This window comes from Hordeum vulgare, chromosome 6H, assembly GCF_904849725.1.
Source record: "Hordeum vulgare subsp. vulgare chromosome 6H, MorexV3_pseudomolecules_assembly, whole genome shotgun sequence".
Classification (NCBI taxonomy): domain Eukaryota; kingdom Viridiplantae; phylum Streptophyta; class Magnoliopsida; order Poales; family Poaceae; genus Hordeum; species Hordeum vulgare.
In genome coordinates, this window is record NC_058523.1 from 44,882,617 (window position 1) to 44,893,792 (window position 11,176).

An 11,176-nucleotide genomic window follows, 5' to 3' on the forward strand; every position below is an offset into this window, starting at 1 on the left:
CTAGAAATCTTGATATGTCGCCTGTGCTTGATGATGCTTGTGATACTACTGCTAGAGATGCTATGCTTAATACTATGCTTGATACTATGCCCGATACTGCTAGAGATGTTATGCTTGATACTGCTTTGCCTGATGATGCTAGAGATGCTATTTTGCCTGATGATGCTATGCTTGATACTGCTAGAGATGCTATTTTGCCTGATGTTCCACTAGGGGTGTTCCTTGATGCTCATATTGCTAGAGTTACTGCCAATGCTCGTGATGCTTCTGATACTGCCGATACTATTGAGGTAGAACCTACTTTTGCTCCTGCTAGATCTAGCTCTCCTAGATATGAATTGCCTGATATACCTGAGGATTACGTTATGGAGGGAGAGATAGCTGAGGATTTTCTTGCGTGTAAGGATGCCTATGACGCTGAGAAATTACTTCTCAAGTGGAAGGAAAAATCTCGGGAAGCTAGGATGAAAAATGACCCGAAGTTTGCCACTTCGCCTATCTTTGTCACCGATAAGGATTATGAATTATGTGTCGATCCTGAGATAATCTCTCTAGTCGAATCTGATCCTTTTCACGGTTATGAGTCTGAGACGGTCATAACCCATCTTGCCAAACTATACAAAATAGCCAACCTCTTCACTAATGAGGAGAAGATCCTCCACTACTATATCCTTAAGTTGTTTCCTTTCTCTCTAAAGGATGACGCTAAAGCCTGGTTCACCTCTCCTGCTCCTGGATGTGTGCGTAGTCCCCAGGAGATGGTCTATTACTTCTGTGAGAAATATTTCCCTGCCCATAAGAAGCAAGCTGCCTTGCAGGAAATATACAACTTTGCTCAACTCCAAGGAGAGAGTCTTCCACAAGCTTGGGGGAGGCTCGTCCAGCTACAAAATGCTTTGCCTGATCACCCTCTTAAGAAGAACGAGATACTGATATCCTCTATAGCCGACTTACCGATGCCTCTAGAGACCACCTAGATAGTTGTGCCGGTTGTGTTTTTAGGGAACGAACCGTAGAACAAGCTGAGACCCTGCTGAATCACATCTTGATCAACGATAATGCTTGGACTATTTCCGAACCACCTCCTAAGCCAACTCCAAAGAAAAGAGGTATTCTATTCCTCAGTCCCGAAGATATGCAAGAAGCCAAGAAATCTATGCAAGAGAAAGGCATTAGATCTGAAGATGTCAAAAATCTACCACCTATCGAAGAGATCCATGGTCTCGATAACCCGATACAGGTAGTGGAAGTGAATTCTCTGCGTAGGTTTGACGAGAGTGATATTCCTTTTGATAAACCTGCTAGCCTATGCTTTGATGAATTTGACAACTTTGTTGCCAAACAACAGAGTTTCAATGATTATGTTAGCAGACATTTGGAACAAAGTGCTCGTATGCTTAGCCATTTAAGTGCTTGTGTAGACAGAAATGTCAATGATCTGAAGCTTCTGAGTAAACATGCCTCTATGATTACTACTCAGGTAAAACAAGTACTTAAAGCTCAGAATGACTTGCTCAATGAATTAAATGACAACTCTGTCAGAGTCATTACTAGAGGAGGCAAAACAACTCAGGAACCTTTGTATCCCGACGGTCATCCTAAGAGAATTGATCAAGATTCTCAAGGAATCAATGCTGATACACCTAGTGATCCTAAGGAGATGAAGAAGAATGATAGGAGCCTACACGCCAGTTCACCAAATACTATCACACCTGAAGAAACTAATGATATTTATGCATCTGATGAAGAAACACAATCTGGTGATGAACATGAACCTGGTGACAATATGGATAATGATGTTCATAATAATGCTCAACCTAGCCATGACGAGGATGTGGAGATTGAATCTACGGTTAATCCTGATAATCCACAACCTAAGAGATACGACAAAAATGACTTTACGGCTAGGAAGCATGGTAAAGAAAGAGAGCCATGGGTTCAGAGACCTATGCCCTTTCCTCCTAAGCCATCGAAGAAAAAGGATGATGAGGATTTTGAGCGCTTTGTTGAGATGATAAGACCCGTCTTTCTGCAGATGCGGTTAACTGATATGCTCAAGATGTCTCCTTATGCCAAGTACATAAAAGATATCGTGACTAATAAACGGAAGATACCAGATCTTGAGATCTCCACCATGCTTCCCAATTACACTTTCAAAGGTGAAACTCCTAAGAAACTTGGTGATCCTGAGTGCCCACTATACCTTGCTCCATGAAAGGAAACTACGTAAGAACTGCCTTATGTGACCTTGGAGCCGGTGTTAGTGTTATGCCACTCTCTCTTTATCGTAGACTTGAGTTGGATAAGTTGACACCCACTAAAATTTCTCTGCAAATGGCCGGCAAATCAACTGCTTTCCCTATTAACATTTGCGAGGATGTGCCTGTTGTGGTTGCTAACACCACTATCTTAACATACTTTGTTATCTTGGATATTCCCGAGGACGATGCATGGCTATCATCCTCGGAAGACCCTTTTTAAACACTGCAGGGGCTGTTATAGATTGCAACAAAGGCAATGTTACTTTCCACGTCAACGGTAATGAGCACACAGTGCACTTTCCGAAGAAAAGATATCCAGTACATTGCATCAATGCTATCGAAAAGACTTCATCGATTCTCATTGGGAGCTTTGAATGCCCTATTCCTCGTGTCAAGATGAAGTATGATTTGCTTGTTGGCGAGATACATATTGTTAGAAATATGCCCTAGAGGCAATAATAATTAGTTATTATTATATTTCTTTGTTCATGATAATCGTTTATTATCCATGCTATAAATGTATTGATTGGAAACACAGTGCATGTGTGGATACATAGACAAAACAGTGTCCCTAGTAAGCCTCTAATTGACTAGCTCGTTGACCAAAGATGGTCAAGGTTTACTGACCATAGGCAAGTGTTGTCACTTGATAACGGGATCACATCATTAGGAGAATCATGCGATGGACTAGACCCAAACTAATAGACGTAGCATGTTGATCATGTCATTTTGTTGCTACTGTTTTCTGCGTGTCAAGTATTTGTTCCTATGACCATGAGATCATATAACTCACTGACACCGGAGGAATGCTTTGTGTGTATCAAACGTCGCAACGTAACTGGGTGACTATAAAGATGCTCTACATGTATCTCCTAAGGTGTTCGTTGAGTTAGTATGGATCGAGACTGGGATTTGTCACTCCGTGTGACGGAGAGGTATCTCGGGGCCCACTCGGTAATACAACATCACACACAAGCCTTGCAAGCAATGTGACTTAGTGTAAGTTGCAGGATCTTGTATTACGGAACGAGTAAAGAGACTTGCCGGTAAACGAGATTGAAATAGGTATGCGGATACTGACGGTCGAATCTCGGGCAAGTAACATACCGAAGGACAAAGGGAATGACATACGTGACTATATGAATCTTTGGCACTGAGGTTCAAACGATAAGATCTTCATAGAATATGTAGGATCCAATATGGGGATCCAGGTCCCGCTATTGGATATTGACCGAGGAGTCACTCGGGTCATGTCTACATGGTTCTCGAACCCGCAGGGTCTGCACACTTAAGGTTCGACGTTGTTTTATGCGTATTTCAGTTATATGGTTGGTTACCGAATGTTGTTCGGAGTCCCGGATGAGATCACGGACGTCACGAGGGTTTCCAGAATGGTCCGGAAACGAAGATTGATATATAGGATGACTTCATTTGGTTACCGGAAGGTTTTCGTGCATTACCGGAAAAGTTTCGGGCTCATCGGTAGTGTACTGGGAGTGCCGGGAGGGGTGCCGGGGACCATCAGGAGGGGTGTCACGCCCCAAGGTGTCTCATGGGCTATGTGAAGAGAAAAACCAGCCCCTAGTGGGCTGGAATAAGTTCCCACTAAGGCCCATAAGGTTTGAGAAGGAAAAAACACAAGGTGGAAAGAGTTTCCAAGTGGGAAGGTGGAATCCTACTCCAAGTAGGATTGGAGTAGGACTCCTCCACCTCCAATTTCGGCCAAACCTTTAGGTTTTGAGGCTTCCTCCTCCCCTCCCTCCCTCCTATATATAGTGGGGTTTTAGGGCTGATTTGAGACAACTTTTCCAAGGCAGCCCGACCACATAACTCCACGGTTTTACCTCTAGATCGCGTTTCTGCGGAGCTCGGGCGGAGACCTGCCGAGATTAGATCATCACCAACCTCCGGAGCGCCGTCACGCTGCCGGAGAACTCATCTACCTCTCCGTCTCTCTTCCTGGATCAAGAAGGGCGAGATCATCGTCGAGCTGTACGTGTGCTGAACGCGGAGGTGCTGTACGTTCGGCACTAGATCGTGGGACGGATCGCGGGACGGTTCGTGGGATGGTTCGCGGGGCGGGTCGAGGGACGTGAGGACGTTCCACTACATCAACCGCGTTCACTAACACTTCTGATGTGCGATCTACAAGGGTACGTAGATCTGAAATCCCCTCTCACAGATGGACATCACCATGATAGGTCTTCGTGCGCGTAGGAAATTTTTTGTTTCCCATGCGACGTTCCCCAACAGTGGCATCATGAGCTAGGTTCATGCGTAGATGTCTTCTCGAGTAGAACACAAAAGTTTTTGTGGGCGGTGATGTGCATTTTGTTGGAATTATGCCCTAGAGGCAATAATAAATATAGTTATTATTATAATTCCTGTATCAAGATAATCGTTTATTATCCATGCTATAATTGTATTGAATGAAGACTCATTTACATGTGTGGATACATAGACAAAACACCGTCCCTAGCAAGCCTCTAGCTGGCTAGCCAGTTGATCAAAGATAGTCGGTGTCTTCTGATTATAAACAAGGTGTTGTTGCTTGATAACTGGATCACGTCATTAGGAGAATCACGTGATGGACTAGACCCAAACTAATAGACATAGCATGTTGATCGTGTCATTTTGTTGCTACTGTTTTCTGCGTGTCAAGTATTTATTCCTATGACCATGAGATCATATAACTCACTGACACCGGAGGAATGCTTTGTGTGTATCAAACGTCGCAACGTAACTGGGTGACTATAAAGATGCTCTACAGGTATCTCCGAAGGTGTTAGTTGAGTTAGTATGGATCAAGACTGGGATTTGTCACTCCATGTGACGGAGAGGTATCTCGGGGCCCACTCGGTAATACAACATCACACACAAGCCTTGCAAGCAATGTAACTTAGTGTAAGTTGCGGGATCTTGTATTACGGAACGAGTAAAGAGACTTGCCGGTAAACGAGATTGAAATAGGTATACGAATACTGACGATCGAATCTCGGGCAAGTAACATACCGAAGGACAAAGGGAATTACATACGGGATTATATGAATCCTTGGCACTGAGGTTCAAACGATAAGATCTTCGTAGAATATGTAGGATCCAATATGGGCATCCAGGTCCCGCTATTGGATATTGACCGAGGAGTCTCTCGGGTCATGTCTACATAGTTCTCGAACCCGCAGGGTCTGCACACTTAAGGTTCGACGTTGTTTTATGCGTATTTGAGTTATATGGTTGGTTACCGAATGTTGTTCGGAGTCCCGGATGAGATCACGGACGTCACGAGGGTTTCCGGAATAGTCCGGAAACGAAGATTGATGTATAGGATGACCTCATTTGATTACCGGAAGGTTTTCGGAGTTACCGGGAATGTACCGGGAATGACGAATGGGTTCCGGGAGTTCACCGGGGGGGGGCAACCCACCCCGGGGAAGCCCATAGGCCATAAGGGTGGCGCACCAGCCCTTAGTGGGCTGGTGGGACAGCCCAAAAGGGCCCTATGCGCCATAGAGATAAAAATCAAAGAGAAAGAAAAAAAAAGGGAGGTGGGAAGGAAGGGAAGGACTCCCACCCACCAAACCAAGTCCAACTCGGTTTGGGGGGGGAGCCTTCCCCCCTTGGACTCGGCCGACCCCCTTGGGGCTCCTTGAGCCCCAAGGCAAGGCCCCCTCCTTCCCACCTTTATATACGGAGGTCTTAGGGCTGATTTGTGACGACTTTTCCACGGCAGCCCGACCACATACCTCCACGGTTTTTCCTCTAGATCGCGTTTCTGCGGAGCTCGGGCGGAGCCCTGCTGAGACAAGGTCATCACCAACCTCCGGAGCGCCGTCACGCTGCCGGAGAACTCTTCTACCTCTCCGTCTCTCTTCCTGGATCAAGAAGGCCGAGATCATCGCCGAGCTGTACGTGTCTCGAACGCGGAGGTGCCGTCCGTTCGGTACTAGATCGTGGGACTGATCGCGGGATTGTTCGCGGGGCGGATCGAGGGACGTGAGGACGTTCCACTACATCAACCGCGTTCACTAACGCTTCTGCTGTACGATCTACAAGGGTACGTAGATCACTCATCCCCTCTCGTAGATGGACATCACCATGATAGGTCTTCGTGCGCGTAGGAAATTTTTTGTTTCCCATGCGACGTTCCACAACAGTGGCATCATGAGCTAGGTTCATGCGTAGATGTCTTCGCGAGTAGAACACAAAATTTTTTGTGGGCGGTGATGTGCGTTTTGCTGCCCTCCTTAGTCTTTTCTTGATTCCGCGGTATTGTTGGATTGAAGCGGCTTGGACCGACATTACTCGTACGCTTACGAGAGACTGGTTTCATCGTTACGAGTAACTCCGTTGCTCAAAGAGGACTGGCAAGTGTCGGTTTCTCCAACTTTAGTTGAATCGGATTTGACCGAGGAGGTCCTTGGATGAGGTTAAATAGCAACTCATATATCTCCGTTGTGGTGTTTGCGTAAGTAAGATGCGATCCTACTAGATACCCTTGGTCACCACGTAAAACATGCAACAACAAAATTAGAGGACGTCTAACTTGTTTTTGCAGGGTATGCTTGTGATGTGATATGGCCAACGATGTGATGTGATATATTGGATGTATGAGATGATCATGTTGTAATAGAAATATCGACTTGCACGTCGATGGTACGGCAACCGGCAGGAGCCATAGGGTTGTCTTTATACTAACGTTTGTGCTTGTAGATGCGTTTACTATTTTGCTAGGATGTAGCTTTAGTAATTATAGCATAAGTAGCACGACAACCCCGATGGCAACACGTTGATGGAGATCATGGTGTGGCGCCGGTGACAAGAAGATCATGCCGGTGCTTTGGTGATGAAGATCAAGAAGCACGTGATGATGGCCATATCATGTCACTTATGAATTGCATGTGATGTTAATCCTTTTATGCACCTTATTTTGCTTAGAACGACGGTAGCATTATGAGGTGATCTCTCACTAAAATTTCAAGACGAAATTGTGTTCTCCCCGACTGTGCACCGTTGCTACAGTTCGTCGTTTCGAGACACCACGTGATGATCGGGTGTGATAGACTCAACGTTCACATACAACGGGTGCAAAACAGTTGCACATGCGGAACACTCCGGTTAAACTTGACGAGCCTAGCATGTGCATACATGGCCTCGAAACACAAGAGGCCGAAAGGTCGAGCAAGAATCGTATAGATGATATGATTAGCATAGGGATGCTTACCACTGAAACTATACTCAACTCACGTGATGATCGGATTTGAGTTGGTGTAAGTGGATCATGAACCACTCAAATGACTAGAGAGATGTACTTTTTGAGTGGGAGTTTAGCGAATAATTTGATTAAGTTAAACTCTAATTATCTTGAACATAGTCTAAGTCCAATTTGAATATATTTGTGTTGTAGATCATGGCTCACGCGACAGTCATCCTGAATTTTAATACGTTCCTAGAGAAAGCTAAGTTGAAAGATGATGGAAGCAACTTTGTAGACTGGGCTCGTAATCTTAAGCTAATCTTACAAGCTGGGAAGAAGGATTATGTCCTTAATGCTGCGTTAGGAGATGAACCACCCGCTACGGCTGATCAGGATGTTAAGAACGCTTGGTTAGCACGTAAGGAGGACTACTCAATAGTTCAATGTGCAGTCTTGTATGGCTTAGAACCGGGACTTCAACGTCGCTTTAAGCGACATGGAGCATTTGAGATGTTCCAGGAGTTGGAGTTTATCTTTCAGAAGAACGCTCAGATCGAGAGGGATGAGACCTCCGATAAATTCTATACTTGCAAGATGGAGGAAAACTCATCTATCAGTGAACATGTGCTCAAAATGTCTGGGTACTCAAACCGTCTAGCTGAGCTGGGGATTGAACTCCCGCAAGAAGCTATCACTGACAGAATCCTTGAACCACTGCCGCCAAGCTATAAGGGCTTTGTGTTGAACTACAACATGCAAGGGATGAACAAGTCTCCCGGCGAGTTGTTTGCGATGCTGAAAGTCGCAGAGTCTGAACTCCGTAAAGAGCATCAAGTGTTGATGGTGAATAAGACCACTAGTTTCAAGAGAAACGGCAAAGGCAAGAAGGGCAATTCGAAGAAGAGCGGCAAGCCTGTTGCCAATCCGACGAAGAAACCCAAAGATGGACCTAAGCCTGAAACGGAGTGTTACTATTGCAAGGGTATGGGTCACTGGAAGCGCAATTGCCCCAAGTATCTGGCAGATAAGAAGGCGGCCAAAGAAAAATCAGGTATATTTGATATACATGTTATTGATGTGTACTTAACCGGCTCTCGTAGTAGTGCCTGGGTATTCGATACCGGTTCTGTTGCTCATATTTGCAACTCGAAACAGGAACTGCAGAATAGACGAAGGCTGGCGAAAGATGAAGTTACGATGCGCGTAGGAAATGGTTCCAAGGTTGATGCAATCGCCGTCGGCACAGTGTCACTTCAGTTACCAACAGGATTAGTGATGAACTTAAATCATTGTTATTTAGTGCCTGCGTTGAGCATGAGCATTATATCTGGATCTTGTTTATTGCGAGACGGTTACTCTTTTAAGTCAGAGAATAATGGTTGTTCTATTTCTATGAGTAACATCTTTTATGGTCATGCACCGAATGTGAGAGGATTGTTCATATTGAATCTTGATAGCGATACGCATATACATAACATTGAGACCAAAAGAGTTAGAGTTAACAATGATAGCGCCATATTTTTGTGGCACTGCCGCTTAGGTCATATTGGTGTAAAGCGCATGAAGAAACTCCATGCTGATGGACTTTTGGAGTCACTTGACTTTGATTCACTTGACACGTACGAACCATGCCTCATGGGCAAGATGACTAAAACTCCGTTCTCCGGAACAATGGAGCATGCAAGTGACTTGTTGGAAATCATACATACCGATGTGTGTGGTCCGATGAGCGTGGAGGCACGCGGCGGATATTGTTATTTTCTCACCTTCACTGACGATTTAAGTAGATATGGTTATGTCTACTTGATGAAGCACAAGTCTGAAACATTTGAAAAGTTCAAGCAATTTCAGAGTGAAGTGGAAAATCATCATAACAAGAAGATCAAGTTCCTACGGTCTGATCGTGGGGGTGAATATCTGAGTTTCGAGTTTGGTACTCACTTAAGACAATGTGGAATTGTTTCACAGTTAACACCGCCTGGAACACCACAGCGTAATGGTGTGTCCGAACGTCGTAATCGTACTCTATTAGAGATGGTGCGATCTATGATGTCTCTTACTAATTTGCCATTATCGTTTTGGGGTTATGCATTAGAAACAGCTGCATTCACTTTAAATAGGGCACCATCAAAATCCGTTGAGACGACACCATACGAACTGTGGTATGGCAAAAGGCCAAAGTTGTCGTTTCTTAAAGTTTGGGGATGCGATGCTTATGTCAAAAAGCTTCAGCCTGAAAAGATGGAACCCAAAGCGGAAAGGTGCGTCTTCATAGGTTACCCAAAAGAGACAGTTGGGTACACCTTCTATCTCAAATCCGAGGGCAAAGTGTTTGTTGCTTAAAACAGAGCTTTTCTCGAGAAGGAGTTTCTCTCGAGAGAATTGAGTGGGAGGAAGATAGAACTTGACGAGGTTGTCGAAACTCTCATCCCTCTGGATGGTGGCGCAGGGCAAGGGGAAACCTCTGTCATTGCGACGCCGGTTGAGGAGGAAGTTAATGATGATGATCATGAAACTCCAGTTCAAGTTTCTGTCGAACCACGCAGGTCGACGAGACCATGTGCTGCTCCAGAGTGGTACGGTAATCCCGTCTTATCAATCATGTTGTTAGACAACAATGAACCTGCGAATTATGAAGAAGCAATGGTGGGCCCAGATTCCAACAAATGGCTGGAAGCCATGAAGTCCGAGATAGGATCCATGTATGAGAACAAAGTATGGACTTTGGAGGTACTGCCTGAGGGCCGCAAGGCCATTCAGAAAAAATGGATCTTTAAGAGGAAGACGGACGCTGACGGTAATGTGACTGTATATAAGGCTCGACTTGTGGCAAAGGGTTTTTCACAAGTTCAAGGAGTTGACTACGATGAGACATTCTCACCCGTAGCGATGCTTAAGTCCGTCCGAATCATGTTAGCAATAGCTGCATTTTTCGATTATGAAATCTGGCAGATGGATGTCAAAACGGCCTTCCTTAACGGTTTCGTTAAGGAAGAGTTGTATATGATACAACCCGAAGGTTTTGTTGATCCTAAGAATGCTAACAAGGTGTGCAAGCTCCAGCGATCCATTTATGGACTGGTGCAAGCATCTCGGAGTTGGAACAAACGTTTTGATGAGGTGATCAAAGCATTTGGGTTTATACAAGTGGTTGGAGAATCTTGTATTTACAAGAAGGTGAGTGGGAGCTCTGTGGCGTTTCTAATATTATATGTGGATGACATATTGCTGATTGGAAACAACGTAGAGTTTTTAGAGAGCATAAAAGGTTACTTGAATAAAAGTTTCTCTATGAAGGACCTAGGAGAAGCTTCTTACATTCTAGGCATTAAGATCTATAGGGATAGATCAAAACGCCTGATAGGACTTTCACAAAGCACATACCTTGATAAAGTTTTGAAGAGGTTCAAAATGGAACAGTCCAAGAAAGGGTTCTTGCCAGTTTTACAAGGTACGAGATTGAGTAAGACTCAGTGCCCGGCAACTGATGAAGATAGAGAGCATATGCGCTCCGTCCCCTATGCTTCAGCCATAGGTTCTATCATGTATGCAATGCTGTGCACTAGACCGGATGTTAGCCTGGCCATAAGTATGGCAGGTAGGTTCCAGAGTAATCCAGGAGTGGATCACTGGACAGCGGTCAAGAATATCCTGAAGTACCTGAAAAGGACCAAGGAGATGTTTCTCGTACATGGAGGTGACGAAGAGCTCGCCGTAAAAG